Source organism: Oncorhynchus nerka, linkage group LG4 (assembly GCF_034236695.1).
Source record: "Oncorhynchus nerka isolate Pitt River linkage group LG4, Oner_Uvic_2.0, whole genome shotgun sequence".
NCBI classification, from domain to species: domain Eukaryota; kingdom Metazoa; phylum Chordata; class Actinopteri; order Salmoniformes; family Salmonidae; genus Oncorhynchus; species Oncorhynchus nerka.
Window position 1 is genome coordinate 22,458,028 of NC_088399.1, and position 16,081 is coordinate 22,474,108.

General features: G+C 42.5%; 1 non-coding gene across 1 annotated transcript; it reads right to left on the reverse strand.

Annotated features, from left to right (window-relative positions):
- Positions 1 to 3,894: 3,894 nt before the first annotated feature.
- Positions 3,895 to 4,023, reverse strand: LOC115129108 (U6atac minor spliceosomal RNA). The gene has a single exon (XR_003863630.1). It is a non-coding gene; the product is annotated as a U6atac minor spliceosomal RNA (small nuclear RNA).
- Between the last annotated feature and the right edge of the window lie 12,058 nt (positions 4,024 to 16,081).

The window sequence follows — 16,081 nt, forward strand, 5'->3', positions numbered from 1 at the left end:
CGTAAATGTGATATTTTTCTATATATATATATTTTTTTATAAATTAGCAAACATTTCAAAAAAACTATTTTTGCTTTTTCATTATGAGGTATTGTGTGTAGTTTAATGAGGGAACTATTTTATCCATTTTAGAATAAGGCTGTAATTTAACAAAATTTTGAAAAAGTCAAGGGGTCTGAATACTTTCCGAATGCACTGTAAGTGAGAACCAAGAGCCTCCTAGGTTTTGTATTGAAGTCAATGTACCCAGAGGAGGACAGAAGCTAGCTGTCCTCTGGCTAACGCATGGTGCTGCTGAGACTACTGTAGACCTTCATTGCAAAACAGTGCATTTTAATAAATTATTTGGTGACGTAAATATATTTAGTATAGTTTTATCGTAAAATTTATGTTTGCTATTTTTATTTTTATGAAATTCACTGAGGAGGCTGGTCCTCCCCTTCCTCCTTTGAGGAGCCTCCACTGATTCAGAAATAATTCCTCTCAGTAACTAGTCTATTCTTCTATACTGCTTTATTGCAATCTGGTAGGCTTAATCCCCAATGACCTTTTTTAATTGACTTTTGTTGACAATTTAGAGGTCCTCAAGCCAGCTGGCAGTTGACCATAGTCATGATGTTGTTGTAGGGGAGTTGGACAGCGTTTGGTGCTTTTCATTGGGACCAGCACAGCACTGTAGCTAATATAATCCAAAGGGCTCCACTCGGCTGTAGCCCCGGTCCAAGGAGTACCTCAAGTCTCAGCTCACCGTGTGGAGGGGAGTGGAGCGGCGGTGACAACATATCTATTCCAGATGGAGGAGAGGAACGACCAACCAACAGACCAACTGCTGCTGACCTACTTTTACACTCTCCCTTTTCAAAATCATGCCACTACATAATAATGAGTGTGAGTTTTTGTCACAACCAAGGCTTGTGGGAAGTGACAAAGAGCTCTTATAGGAACAGGGCACAAATAATAACATAATAATAATCAATAATTTACTCTTTATTTAACCATCTTACAAATAAAACCTTATTTGTTCATCGAAGATTGTGAATAACTCCACACAGGTTAATGAGAAGGGTGTGCTTGAAAGGATGCACGTAACTCTGCAATGTTGGGTTGTATTGGAGAGAGTCTCAGTCTTAAATAATTTTCCACACACAGTCTGTGCCTGTAGCTTTCATGCCAGTGAGGGCCGAGAATCCACTCTCACATAGGTACGTGGTTGCAAAGGGCATCAGTGTTTTAGCAGCAGTTACGTTTGGCTACATACGGACCGTTAGTGGAATTCCCGTGAGAGAGTAACGGTTCATGTGATTGGATGTTAATTATTTGACTAGGCTACCTGTATTTGACATTGTGTTGTTATTTCGCTGAACACTAGATGGCGAGAAAAAAACCTCACCCAAATGTATAGCCACATTGGAAAATATACATTTGTATTTTTATTTATTTTTCATGTGATTTTTAATTGGCGTACCCCCGACGGCCAGGGGTATACCTGCCGTAGAGGTTAAAACTGAAAGGGGAAAAATCAGCCTTGTGACAAAATGCATTATAAAACTGCACATTTTTCTCATGGCAAAATGTGTTGAAATGTGGGAAGTTAGCTGTCCCCCCCCCCCCCCCCCCCCCCACACACACACACACACAAAAAAAGTTGTTTGTGTCACATCCTGATCTGATTCACCTGTCTTTGTGCTTGTCTCCACCAACCCTCCAGGTGTCGCCCATCTTCTCATTATCCCATTTGTATTTGTACCTGTGTTCTCTGTTTGTCTGTTGCCAGTTCGTCTTGTCTTGTCAGGTCTTACCAGCGTTCTTTCCCACATTCCTTTTTTTCTAGTTCTATTTCCTAGTTTTTTCTGGTTCTGACCATTCTGCCTGCCCTGCCGTCCTGTACCTGCCTGACTCTGACCTGATCACGAACCTCTGCCTGCCCTGCCGTCCTGTACCTGCCTGACTCTGACCTGATCACGAACCTCTGCCTGCCCTGCCGTCCTGTACCTGCCTGACTCTGACCTGATCACGAACCTCTGCATGCCCTGCCGTCCTGCCTGACCTGCCTGACTCTGACCTGATCACGAACCTCTGCCTGCCCTGCCGTCCTGTACCTGCCTGACTCTGACCTGATCACGAACCTCTGCCTGCCCTGCCGTCCTGTACCTGCCTGACTCTGACCTGATCACGAACCTCTGCCTGCCCTGCCGTCCTGTACCTGCCTGACTCTGACCTGATCACGAACCTCTGCCTGCCCTGCCGTCCTGTACCTGCCTGACTCTGACCTGATCACGAACCTCTGCCTGCCCTGCCGTCCTGTACCTGCCTGACTCTGACCTGATCACGAACCTCTGCCTGCCCTGCCGTCCTGTACCTGCCTGACTCTGACCTGATCACGAACCTCTGCCTGCCCTCCACAAGCCCTTTTCCTGCCCGTGTTTCTAATAAATCATCTGAGAACCGTACTATCAGCCTCCCTGTCTGCATCTGTGTTGTGATAATTTGTTTGTCTATTAGGTGGGCCCCCTACCCCTAGGGCCCCAAATGCGGTAGTCCGGCCCTGTGCCTATCCCTATCTCACCAGTCTGCCTGCCTAATTTTTATTTATTTTTATTTCACCTTTATTTAACCAGGTAGGCGAGTTGAGAACAAGTTCTCATTTACAATTGCGACCTGGCCAAGATAAAGCAAAGCAGTTCGACAGATACAACGACACAGAGTTACACATGGAGTAAAACAAACATACAGTCAATAATACAGTATAAACAAGTCTATATACAATGTGAGCAAATGAGGTGAGAAGGGAGGTAAAGGCAAAAAAAGGCCATGGTGGCAAAGTAAATACAATATAGCAAGTAAAACACTGGAATGGTCGTTTTGCAATGGAAGAATGTGCAAAGTAGAAATAAAAATAATGGGGTGCAAAGGAGCAAAATAAATAAATAAATTAAATACAGTTGGGAAAGAGGTAGTTGTTTGGGCTAAATTATAGGTGGGCTATGTACAGGTGCAGAAATCTGTAAGATGCTCTGACAGTTGGTGCTTAAAAGCTAGTGAGGGAGATAAGTGTTTCCAGTTTCAGAGATTTTTGTAGTTCGATCCAGTCATTGGCAGCAGAGATCTGGAAGGAGAGGCGGCCAAAGAAATAATTGGTTTTGGGGGTGACTACAGGTGACTACAGGTGGGAGATGCTATGGTGACCAGCGAGCTGAGATAAGGGGGGACTTTACCTAGCAGGGTATTGTAGATGAATGCAGTAGCCCCAGACACACACACACACATGCACACTGAGGTGGCCTGCTGTGGCCTGGGCAATGATTCCTGATGGCTTTCACGGAGGAAGAAAGGGCGGATGGATCTCTGGAGGTCTGCTGCCCCCATCAGCCTCACAGCATTTCTGATTCGGGTTCAGAGAAAAGTATGGGGGACTTTGCCAACAATAAGCTACTGTATGTCTCATATTCACCAGCATAGTAAGTCTATGGCCTATCAAGATCTCTTCACATTCAAGGAATGTTCAGCTGAAGCTTATTGAAAACACATCTTTATTTCACATGCTTACAAACCAGGCATACCTTTTTGAAGGATGATGGATTGAAAGCAGGAAGTCTTAGCTCTTCTATCTTTGGTAGAACATGACTGCCCTCTTCTGGTTATTGAAAAACCCTACACAAAGAGTTCAGGATGTACGCAGCATTGAGTCAATGCGTTACATGCTGTTGTCTGTTGGTTATGCTATGGGGGCATAACTAGCTACCTAGTTTAGTGAATATGAATGCCATAGTGATAATTATTCAATCAAAACAGCCAATTAAATAATTGTCCCGTTTCATTTTTCCGGTCAGGATGTCTCATAATTCTTAAAATACTAAGAAAAATAGTATATATTCCTGTGAGGATGTACCATTAACAAAAAATTGGTTGAAGATGCCACGAAGTAAGTGACAATGCCTTAACCATATGTGTGTTGAAGACCACTAAGGGCCTCTTCCATCCTTGTCAAGGGGAGTGCTAACCTTCTCTCCTTTCATACAACACAAACTGTTACTGTCAAATAATCTCTATATATATGACTGCGAGAGTATAAACGTATTTCCTAGGGTTACTCAAATTGAATCTACCAATATGGCTAAATATACAATAACAAGTATAAAATATCCTATTTTCTAATACGTGCAATGTTTTTCTAAATCAGTTTCAAATTAGTAGTTATATTAATTTATTCGTTCTATCTACGAAAAAGCCCAGAATGCATTGCCTAAAACTTCCATATCATTGGTGTGAGCCAATGACATCGAGTTATTGACCGCCTCAATCCAGGAAGTCAACAACATATTTTAGCATTTAAACCAGACCGTTTTGGTGTATGCTATGAAACAACTACCTATTCGGTTTCTGATTGTAGTTGTCTACTTACTCCATCAGCTGACGCCAATTACGTATAGTAGGTTAAAGTTCAAACAGAACAGAATAGATTGGATTGGTTCAATGAGAAATGTCTTTAACGAGAGAATTTGAATGGGGAAGGGAAGTATGGCAAAATAACACGTTTTGAAATGTTCCGCTCAAGACAAAACAGTACTGCATGGATGAGAAGCATTAAGTAGCGTTGGAAGTTGTTGATATCCCTCTCCATCTGTGGTCAGATTATATACTTATTGACAGATGAGTGGTCAAAATGCTTAAACTAGGTATAGCTAATTTTACATTTATAGCTGCTGGTTGTCAGTTTACTTTACCAGTCTTAACTAGCTACGCCCTTTAGACGCCAATGATAGCTAACAGAAACCCAGCCTTCCTAAAGGGTAGGAAGCAGGTGTTTTTACTCAAAGTAACAACACAGTCTGGTCAAAGACTTAGTAGTAGGTAGGGTTACCTATAACAACAAACAGTTGTGTTTTTACATATCTATTAACTTATTTCCGGATATCTTCAGAACTACCCACAATGCACAATTTTCTCAACATCATATGCAGAACCGGTGCTACCTATCTAGATCCCAGCCTCAGTGGTAACGTTATTTACTAGCTGTGCTAGCATGTAATTACAAATCCATATGTTAAATGTGGTTACGTTTACGCTACATACACTTTAAAAGGGGGACAGTTAGCTATAGCTAGTTAGTATCTAGCACATGATCATAACTCTCAGCTTTACACCACTCCAGCCGAACCTTGGCATTGTGCATGGTGATCTAAGGCTTGTGTGTGGCTGTTTGGCCATGGAAACCCATTTCATGAAGCTCCTGACAAACAGTTCTGGTGCTGACGTTGCTTCCAGAGGCAGTTTGGAACACGGTAGTAAGTGTTGCAACAGACACATTTTTATGTCCTCCAGCACTCGGCGATTGTGGGTTCCTACCTAGACGTTTCCACTTCACAATAACGGCGCTTACAGTTGACCGGGGCAGCTCTAGCAGGACAGAAATTTGACAAACTGACTTGTTGGAAAGGTGGCATCCTATGACAGTGCCACTTTGAAAGTCAGTGAGCTCTTCAGTAAGGCCATTCTACTGCCAATGTTTGTCTATGGAGATTGCATGGCTTTGTGCCTGATTTTTATACACCTGTCTGCAACAGGGATGGCTGAAATAACTGACTCCACTAATTTGGGGTGTCAGGGGTGTCCACATACTTTTGATTATATGTAGTGTAGATAGTATGTGTAACAGCATAGTTGTCTGTCCTCATTCTCCTCTAGCTTTCATGCTTATCTTTGCTGATACACAAGTATTTTAAAGTGTGCATGTGACAACTGTTAAAAGGGCTTTATAAATACATTTGATTGTATGTGAGTCTGCACTGCATGTATTGTTTATCTAATCTTTGTCACTGGTGTGTTCTGTTTTCGCAGATGGTGCTGGTGAGAGGCACACTACAGCAGTGGACTTGTCCAACCTGTGGTTGTACTGGACATCGCTCAGGTAAGCTGACCCCCTTGCCTGGATACCCATCCACATCGCTCCGGCCAACTGATGTTTCTTCTCCAAGATGAGTCTGTATTTGGCTCCCTCCCCAATGATTTCTAGAATGCAATCAAATTATGGCCGTTCTGATTTGGTTCTAGAAGTTGTTGGGGAGGGCTAGGGCTGTGGGGGTCAAGTAATTCTGTCTGTCAGTTGCAGTTGTTGTCAGGCAAAAGAGTGCCAGTTTTATGGTAATTAAATGTTAATTAATAAGTCATTTTTGCATCTCCAGGCCTCTATGCGTACAAGCTGCTGATGCGAGCCTTTGGAACGTCTACATTTTAGAAAGTCTAATAAATCTATTTAATATACATCATCACAATAAATCCATTACTTATTTTAGTCTGGTCTAAAGAATATAATTAAACTTAGATAAATGGAGAGGATATTTTTCCCATTCCAGAGCGAGTGTGCATTTGAAATGGCTATGTTGAGCATTAAGGTGATCATTTGAAACAGGTCCTATATGCTGGATTTAGATTTATTTGGCAACTTTAGTTGTGAATGATACAAACCTTATTATGTCTTAGAAATCAAAACATATATGGACTGTATGGTGCGATATATAGGCTATTGAAACTTGCTCTCTGTTCCTTGCCTCAGGCTGTACAGTCGTGGCCAAAAGTTTTGAGAATGACACAAATATACAATTTCACAAAGTCTGCTGCCTCAGTTTGTATGATGGAAATTTGCATATGTAAACAATGTGAAATGGCTAGCTAGTTAGCGGTGGTGCGCATTAATAGCGTTTCAATCGGTGAGACCATGAAGTAGTTGTTCCCCTTGCTCTGCAAGGGCCACGGCTTTTGTGGCGGGGTGGGTAACGATGCTTCGAGGGTGGCTGTAGTTGATGTGTGCAGAGGGTCCCTGGTTCGAGCCCAGGTTGGGGCGAGGAGAGGGACGGAAGCTAAATTGTTACACATATACTCCAGAATGTTATGAAGAGTGATCAGATGAATTGCAATTAATTGCAAAGTCCCCCTTTGCCATGCAAATGAACTGAATCCCCGAAAAACATTTCCACGGCATTTCAGCCCTGCCACAAAAGGACCATTTGACATCATGTCAGTGATTCTCTCATTAACTTCTTGCGTCGAGCCATCCCGGATCCGGTATCGTGACTACAGCCTCAAGCTCATTACCATAACGCAACGTTAACTATTCATGAAAATCGCAAATGAAATGAAATGAATCTATTTGCTCTCAAGCTTAGCCTTTTGTTAACAACACTGTCATCTCAGATTTTCAAAATATGCTTCTCAACCATTGCAAAACAAGCATTTGTGTAACAGTATTGATAGCTAACGTAGCATTTAGCGTAGCATGTAGCTTTAGCATTCAGCAGGCAACATTTTCACAAAAACCAGAAAAAGCATTCAAATTAAATAATTTACCTTTGAAGAACTTCGGATGTTTTCAATGAGGAGACTCTCAGATAGCAAATGTTCAGTTTTTCCTGAAACATTATTTGTTTAGGACAAATCGCTCCGTTTTCTGCGTCACGTTTAGCTACGAAAAAAAACCTGTATCCAGGATTGTGTAAATCTATCCGCAAGCTCATTAGCATAACACAACGTTAACTATTCATGAAAATCGCAAATGAAATGAAATTAATCTATTTGCTCTCAAGCTTAGCCTTTTGTTAACAACACTGTCATCTCAGATTTTCAAAATATGCTTTTGAACCATAGCTAAACAAGCATTTGTGTAACAGTATTAGTATTAGCCTAGCATAGGATTATGCCTCTATTTCAGCATGCAACATTTTCCACAAAAACCAGAAAAGAATTCAAATAAAATCATTTACCTTTGACTTCAGATGTTTTCAATGAGGAGACTCTGTTAGATAGCAAATGTTCAGTTTTTACAAAAAATATTATTTGTGTCGACTAATCGCTCCGTTTTGTTCATCACGTTTGGGTAAGGAAAAATAAATTAAAATAAGTCATTAAAACGCGAACTTTTTTCCAAATTAACTCCATAATATCGACAGAAACATGGCAAACCGATGTTTAGAATCAATCCTCAAGGTGTTTTTCACATATCTATCGACGATAAAATCCATCGTGGCAGTTTACTTTCTCTTCTGAAGAAATGGAACGCGCATGGACCTACAGATTACGCACACAGGACACTGGGCGGGACACCAGGTAAATGTAGTCTCTTATGGTCAATCTTCCAATGATATGCCTACAAACACGTCACAATGCTGCAGACACCTCGGGGAATAGACAGAAAGCGCAGGCTCATTCCTGGCGCATTCACAGCCATATAAGGAGACATTGGAACACAGCGCCTTCAGAATCTGGGGCATTTCCTGTATGAAACTTCATCTTGGTTTCGCCTGTTGCATTAGTTCTGGGGCACTCACAGATAATATCTTTGCCGTTTTGGAGACGTCAGAGTTTTATCTTTCCAAGGCTGTCAATTCCATGCATAGTCGAGCATCTTTTCGTGACAAAATATTGCGCTTAAAACGGGCACGTCTTTTTATCCAATAATGACACAGCGCCCCCATAGGTTGAAGAGGTTAACATAGGTGTGAGTGTTGATGAGGACAAGGCTGGAGATCACTCTGTATGCTGATTGAGTTTGAATAACAGACTGGAAGCTTCGAAGGGTGGTGCTTCGAATAATTGTTCTTCCTCTGTCAACCATGGTTACCTGCAAGGAAACACGTGCCGTCATCATTGCTTTGCACAAAAAGGGCTTCACAGGCAAGGATATTGCTGACAGTAAGACTGCACCTAAATCAACCCCATTTATCAGATCATCAAGAAATTCAAGGAGAGCGGTTCAATTGTTGTGAAGAATGCTTCAGGGCGCCCAAAAAAGTCCAGGAAGCGCCAGGACCATCTCCTAAAGTTGATTCAGCTGCGGGATCGGGGCACCCACCAGTACAGAGCTTGCTCAGGAAGGGCAGCAGGCAGGTGTGAGTGCATCTGCACGCACAGTGAGGCAAATACTTTTGGAGGATCGCTTGGTGTCAAGAAAGGCAGCAAAGAAGCCACTTATCTCCAGGAAAAACATCAGGGACAGACTAATATTCTGCAAAAGGTATAGGGATTGGACTGCTGAGGACTGGGGTAAAGTCATTTTCTCTGATGAATCCCCTTTCCGATTGTTTGGGGCATCCGGAAAAAAGCTTGTCCGGAGAAGACAAGGTGAGCACTACCATCAGTCCTGTGTCATGCCAACAGTAAAGCATCCTGAGACCATTCATGTGTGGGGTTGCTTCTCAGCCAAGGGAGTGGGCTCACTCACAATTTTGCCTAAGGACACAGCCATGAATAAAGAATGGTACCAACACATCCTCTGAGAGCAACTTCTCCCAACCATCCAGGAACAGTTTGGTGACGAACAATGCCTTTTCCAGCCATAAGGCAAAAGTGATAACTAAGTGGGGGAACAAAAGTTGATATTTTGGGTCCATGGCCAGGAAACTCCCCAGACCTTAATCCCATTGAGAACTTGTGGTCAAACCTCAAGAGGTGGGTGGACAAACAAAACCCCATAAATTCTGACAAACTCCAAGCATTGATTATGCAAGAATGGGCTGCCATCAGTCAGGATGTGGCCCAGAAGTTAATTGACAGCATGCCAGGGCAGATTGCAGAGGTCTTGAAAAAGAAGGGTCAACACTGCAAATATGGACTCTTTGCATCAACTTCATGTAATTGTCAATAAAAGCCTTTGACACTTATGAAATGCTTGTAATTATACTTCAGTATTCCTTAGTAACATCTGACAAAAATATCTGAAGACACTGAAGCAGCTATCTTTGTGGAAATCAATATTTGTGTCATTCTCAAAACTTTTGGCCACGACTGTACACAGCTGTTCTCTCATCAAGTGGTCATATGTTCATGTTCACCAATCAGACTATTCTGAATTTATTCTTAATCTAATATGTAAAATTTGTTTTGATTTAGAATGGCCCATTATTAAATGGGCAGGCGCAGGGGGAAAAAGACGTCATACATATACTCAAATAGCAAATGGAGGCCAGGCGCTTTCCATCCAGTAGCACCTTTCTGATTCAGAGGGGTTGGGTTACATGCGGAAGACTCATTTCAGCTGAATGCATTCAGTTAACCAGGTATCCCCCTCTACCTTTTGTAGGCTACTTCAATTTTATAGCAGCGCATGTGCTTAACATGAGCAGCTGAGAAATAAATATAACAACACTTATTTCACTCCAAGCATCAACCACTATTTGAGGAGCATGTGCTCGCGGCCAGACAAGTGATATTCTGCCCAAACTCTGTATGCCATGGGCTCTCCAACCTTGTTCCTGCAGCCACCTAGTGCTTAATTTAGGAAACAATGTGAAATAATTTCAGGAACATCGCAACAAAACATACTTTTGGCCATGTAGTGTATGTGGACACCCCTTCAAATTAGTGGATTAGGCTATTTCAGCCACACCCGTTGCTGACAGGTGAATAAAATCGAGCACACTGCCATGCAATCTCCATAGACAAACATTGGCAGTAGAATGGCCCGTACGGAAGCGCTCAGTGACTTTTAATGTGGCACCGTCATAGGATGCCACCTTTCCAACAAGTCAGTTCATCAAATTTCTGCCTTGCTAGAGTTGCCCCAGTAAACTGTAAATTTATTGTGAAGTGGAAAGTCTAGGAGCAACAACTGTGCAGCTACACAAGCTCAAAGAACGGGGCCGCAAGTGCTGAAGCGCATAGTGCTTAAAAATGGTCTGTCACTGGTTGCAATACTCACTACCGAGTTTCAAGCTGTCGCTGAGTGCAACATCCGCACAATAACTGTTTGTTGCGAGCGTCATGAAATGAGTTTCCATGGCTGAGCAGCTGCACACAAGCCTAAGATCACCATGCACAATTACAAGTGTCTGTTGGAATGGTGTAAAGCTGGCTGCCATTGGACTCTGGAGCAGTGGAAACACCATCTTGCAGTCCGACGGACAAATCTGGGTTTGGTGGATGCCAGGATAATGCTACCTGCCACATTGCATAGTGCCAACTGTAAAGTTTGATGGATGAATAATGGTCTGGGGCTGTTTTTCATGGTTCAGGCCCCTTAGTTCCAGTGAAGGAAAATCTTAACGCTACAGCATGCAATGACATTCTAGACGATTCTGTGCTTCAAACTTCAAATCAAATCAAATTTTATTTGTCACATACACATGGTTAGCAGATGTTAATGCGAGTGTAGCGAAATGCTTGTGCTTCTAGTTCCGACAATGCAGTGATAACCAACAAGTAATCTAACTAACAATTCCAAAACTACTGTCTTATACACAGTGTAAGGGGATAAGGAATATGTACATAAGGATATATGAATGAGTGATGGTACAGAGCAGCATACAGTAGATGGTATCGAGTACAGTATATACATATGAGATGAGTATGTAGACAAAGTAAACAAAGTGGCATAGTTAAAGTGGCTAGTGACATAAGGATGCAGTCGATGATCTAGAGTACAGTATATACATATGCATATGAGATGAATAATGTAGGGTAAGTAACATTATATAAGGTAGCATTGTTTAAAGTGGCTAGTGATATATTTACATCATTTCCCATCAATTCCCATTATTAAAGTGGCTGGAGTTGGGTCAGTGTCAATGACAGTGTGTTGGCAGCAGCCACTCAATGTTAGTGGTGGCTGTTTAACAGTCTGATGGCCTTGAGATAGAAGCTGTTTTTCAGTCTCTCGGTCCCAGCTTTGATGCACCTGTACTGACCTCGCCTTCTGGATGATAGCGGGGTGAACAGGCAGTGGTTCGGGTGGTTGATGTCCTTGATGATCTTTATGGCCTTCCTGTAACATCGGGTGGTGTAGGTGTCCTGGAGGGCAGGTAGTTTGCCCCCGGTGATGCGTTGTGCAGACCTCACTACCCTCTGGAGAGCCTTACGGTTGAGGGCGGAGCAGTTGCCGTACCAGGCGGTGATACAGCCCGCCAGGATGCTCTCGATTGTGCATCTGTAGAAGTTTGTGAGTGCTTTTGGTGACAAGCCGAATTTCTTCAGCCTCCTGAGGTTGAAGAGGCGCTGCTGCGCCTTCTTCACGACGCTGTCAGTGTGAGTGGACCAATTCAGTTTGTCTGTGATGTGTATGCCGAGGAACTTAAAACTTGCTACCCTCTCCACTACTGATCCATCGATGTGGATAGGGGGTGTTCCCTCTGCTGTTTCCTGAAGTCCACAATCATCTCCTTAGTTTTGTTGACGTTGAGTGTGAGGTTATTTTCCTGACACCACACTCCGAGGGCCCTCACCTCCTCCCTGTAGGCCGTCTCGTCGTTGTTGGTAATCAAGCCTACCACTGTTGTGTCGTCCGCAAACTTGATGATTGAGTTGGAGGCGTGCATGGCCACGCAGTCGTGGGTGAACAGGGAGTACAGGAGAGGGCTCAGAACGCACCCTTGTGGGGCCCCCGTGTTGAGGATCAGCGGGGAGGAGATGTTGTTGCCTACCCTCACCACCTGGGGGCGGCCCGTCAGGAAGTCCAGAACCCAGTTGCACAGGGCGGGGTCGAGACCCAGGGTCTCGAGCTTGATGACGAGCTTGGAGGGTACTATGGTGTTGAATGCCGAGCTGTAGTCGATGAACAGCATTCTCACATAGGTATTCCTCTTGTCCAGGTGGGTTAGGGCAGTGTGCGGTGTGGTTGAGATTGCATCGTCTGTGGACCTATTTGGGCGGTAAGCAAATTGGAGTGGGTCTAGGGTGTCAGGTAGGGTGGAGGTGATATGGTCCTTGACTAGTCTCTCAAAGCACTTCATGATGACGGAAGTGAGTGCTACGGGGCGGTAGTCGTTTAGCTCAGTTACCTTAGCTTTCTTGGGAACAGGAACAATGGTGGCCCTCTTGAAGCATGTGGGAACAGCAGACTGGTATAGGGATTGATTGAATATGTCCGTAAACACACCGGCCAGCTGGTCTGCGCATGCTCTGAGGGCGCGGCTGGGGATGCCGTCTGGGCCTGCAGCCTTGCGAGGGTTAACACGTTTAAATGTCTTACTCACCTCGGCTGCAGTGAAGGAGAGACCGCTTTGTGGCAACAGTTTGGGTAAGTCCCTTTCCTGTTTCATTATGACAATGTCCCCGTGCACAAAGCAAGGTCCATAGAGAATTTTTTTTTTTTCGAGATCGGTGTGGAAGAACTGACTGGCCTGCACAGAGCCCTGACCTCAAACCCATCAAACAGCTTTTTGGATGAATTGGTACACTGACTGCAAGTCAGGCCTAATTGCCCGACCTCTAATACTCTTGTGGCTGAATGGAAGCAAGTCCCCGAAGCAATGTTCCAACATCTAGTGGAAAGCCTTCCCAGAAGAGTGGCTGTTATAGCATCAAAGGGGGGACCAACTCCATATTAATGCCCATGATTTTGGAATGAGATGTTCGACGAGCAGTGTATTTCTGTAGGGTATTTCTGTTGACAGCACGTCTGCGTGCTCGAGAAAGGAATAAAGAAGAGAGAAGGAGATGGGAACACATGGTGGTGAGATATTCTGTATAGCTAAAGGTAGTATCTCACCCAATTAATTTTGAAAATATAAAAAATACCCTTATTACTTATTCAAAAATCAAATTCAGTAATTGTAACTGTAAACCACCCTGCACAATGAATGAACCAACCACACCGCCAAGGGCTATACTACTCTCACAGACTCATGAATAGAAATGTTGGAGCATAAGGTAACCAGTCCATCCAGTATGCATAATAATACAGTCCACACTCAATGCCTAGACCAAATATGTACCAAAGACATTTTAAGAAATGTTGTTTGTTTTTCTGCCATGCATACTGTAGGCTATGTATTGTATAAAGGCACAATCATATGTTTACATCTGTATTTTTTTTCGTGCTTGGGCTCATAAGCCTATGAATATGCTCTGATATGCATATAGGTGTTTTTAATTAATCATCACCTTAGAAAGAGCTGTCCATTTCGTAGTGTTAGGTTTTGAAACAACATCCACAACAACCCTGTTTTACACTGTTTCAGTCTGCTGTTGAGCTTTCAGATTGATTGTCACAGTGAGGTGAGTTTTAAAAGTATGATAGGCCTTCTGTTTTGATGTTTGATGTGATTTTTGATAGCATTTCTTTTGAACCTTTATTTAACTAGGCAAGTCAGTTAACTTCTAGGGTAGGAGGCAGCATTGGGAATTTTGGATGAAAAGCGTGCCCAAATTAAACTGCTTACTACTCAGCCATAAAAGCTAGAATATGCATATAATTAGTAGATTTGGATAGAAAACACTGAAGTTTCTAAAACTGTTTGAATGATGTCTGTGAATATAACAGAACTCATATGGCAGGCAATAACCTGAGAAAAAAATCCAACCAGGAAGTGAGAAATCTGAGGTTTGTCGTTTTTCAACTCTTGCCCTATCGAATACACAGTGTCTATGGGGTCATGTTGCACTTCCTAAGGCTTCCACTAGATGTCAACAGTCTTTAGAACCTTGTTTGATACTTCTACTGTGATGTGGGGGCGAATGAGAGGGGAATGAGTCAGAGGTCTGCCAGGAGCCACGAGCTGACCGTGCGTGGTCACGTGAAAGTTAGCTTGCGCTCTATTGCTTTTCTACAGACAAAGGAATTCTCCGGTTGGAACATTATTGAAGACTTATGTTAAAAACATCCTAAAGATTGATTCTATACATCATTTGACATGTTTCTACGGACTGTAACGGAAATTTTTGACCTTTTGTCTGCTGCTAGTTACCGCGCGTCGTGAGTTTGGATTGTGTACTGAATGCGCAAAAAAAATGAGTTATTTGGACATAATCGAACAAAACAAACATTTATTGTGGAACTGGGATTCCTGGGAGCGCATTCTGATGAAGTTCATCAAAGGTAAGTGAATATTTATAATGCTATTTCTGACTTCTGTTGACTCCAAAATGGCCAATATCAATTTGGCTTGATTTGTCGTCTGAGCGCCGTACTCAAAGTTTAAAAAAAATCTGACACAGCGGTTGCATTAACGAGAAGTGAATCTATAATTCCATGCATAACAATCTTTTAGCAATGTTTATTTTGAGTATTTCTGTAAATTGATGTGACTCTGCAAAATCACCGGATGTTTTGGAACTACTGAACATAACGTGCCAATGTAAATATAAATATGAACTTTACCGAACAAAACATACATGTATTGTGTAACATGAAGTCCTATGAGTGTCATCTGATGAAGATCATCAAAGGATAGTGATTCATTTTATCTCTATTTCTGCTTTTTGGGACTCCTCTCTTTGGCTGGAAAAATGGAAAAACTCTGTCCCTTTAACCACTCTGAAATAAATGCAAATGGGGCAGCAGGTCGCCTAGTGGTTAGTGTTGGGCTAGTAACCGAAAGATTGCAAGATCGAATCCCCGAGCTAACAAGGAAATAATCTGTAGTTCTTCCCCTGAACAAGGCAGTTAACCCACTGTTCCTAGGCCGTCATTGAAAATAAGAATTTGTTCTTAACCTCTCGGTAGCGTCACACCTGTCAACAGCCAGTGAAACTGCAGGGTGCCAAATTCAAAACAGAAATCTCATAATTAAAATTCCTCAAACATACAAGTATTTCACACCACTTTAAAGATAAACTTGTTGTAAATCCAGCCACAGTGTCCGATTTCAAAAAGGCTTCATGACGAAAGCACACCAAACGATTATGTTAGGTCAGTACCTAGCCACAGAAAAACACAAAAAGCAGAAATAGAGATGATAAAATGAATCACTAACCTTTGATGATCTTCATCAGATGACACTCATAGGACTTCATATTACACAATACATGTATGTTTTGTTCAATAAAGTTCATATTCATATCCAAAAATCTCAGTTTACATTGGCGCGTTAAGTTCAGTAGTTCCAAAACATGCAGTGATTTTGCAGAGAGCCACATCAATTTACAGAAATACTCATAATAAACATGGGTAAAAGATACAAGTGTTATGCATGGAATTTTAGATCCACTTCTCCTTAATGCAACCGCTGTGTCAGATTTCGAAAAAGCACACCATGCAATAATGTGAGTACAGCACTCAGACAACAAAACAAGCCATACAGATATCCGCCATGTTGTGGAGTCAACAAAGTCAGAAATAGCATTATAAATATTCACTTATCTTCATCAGAACGCA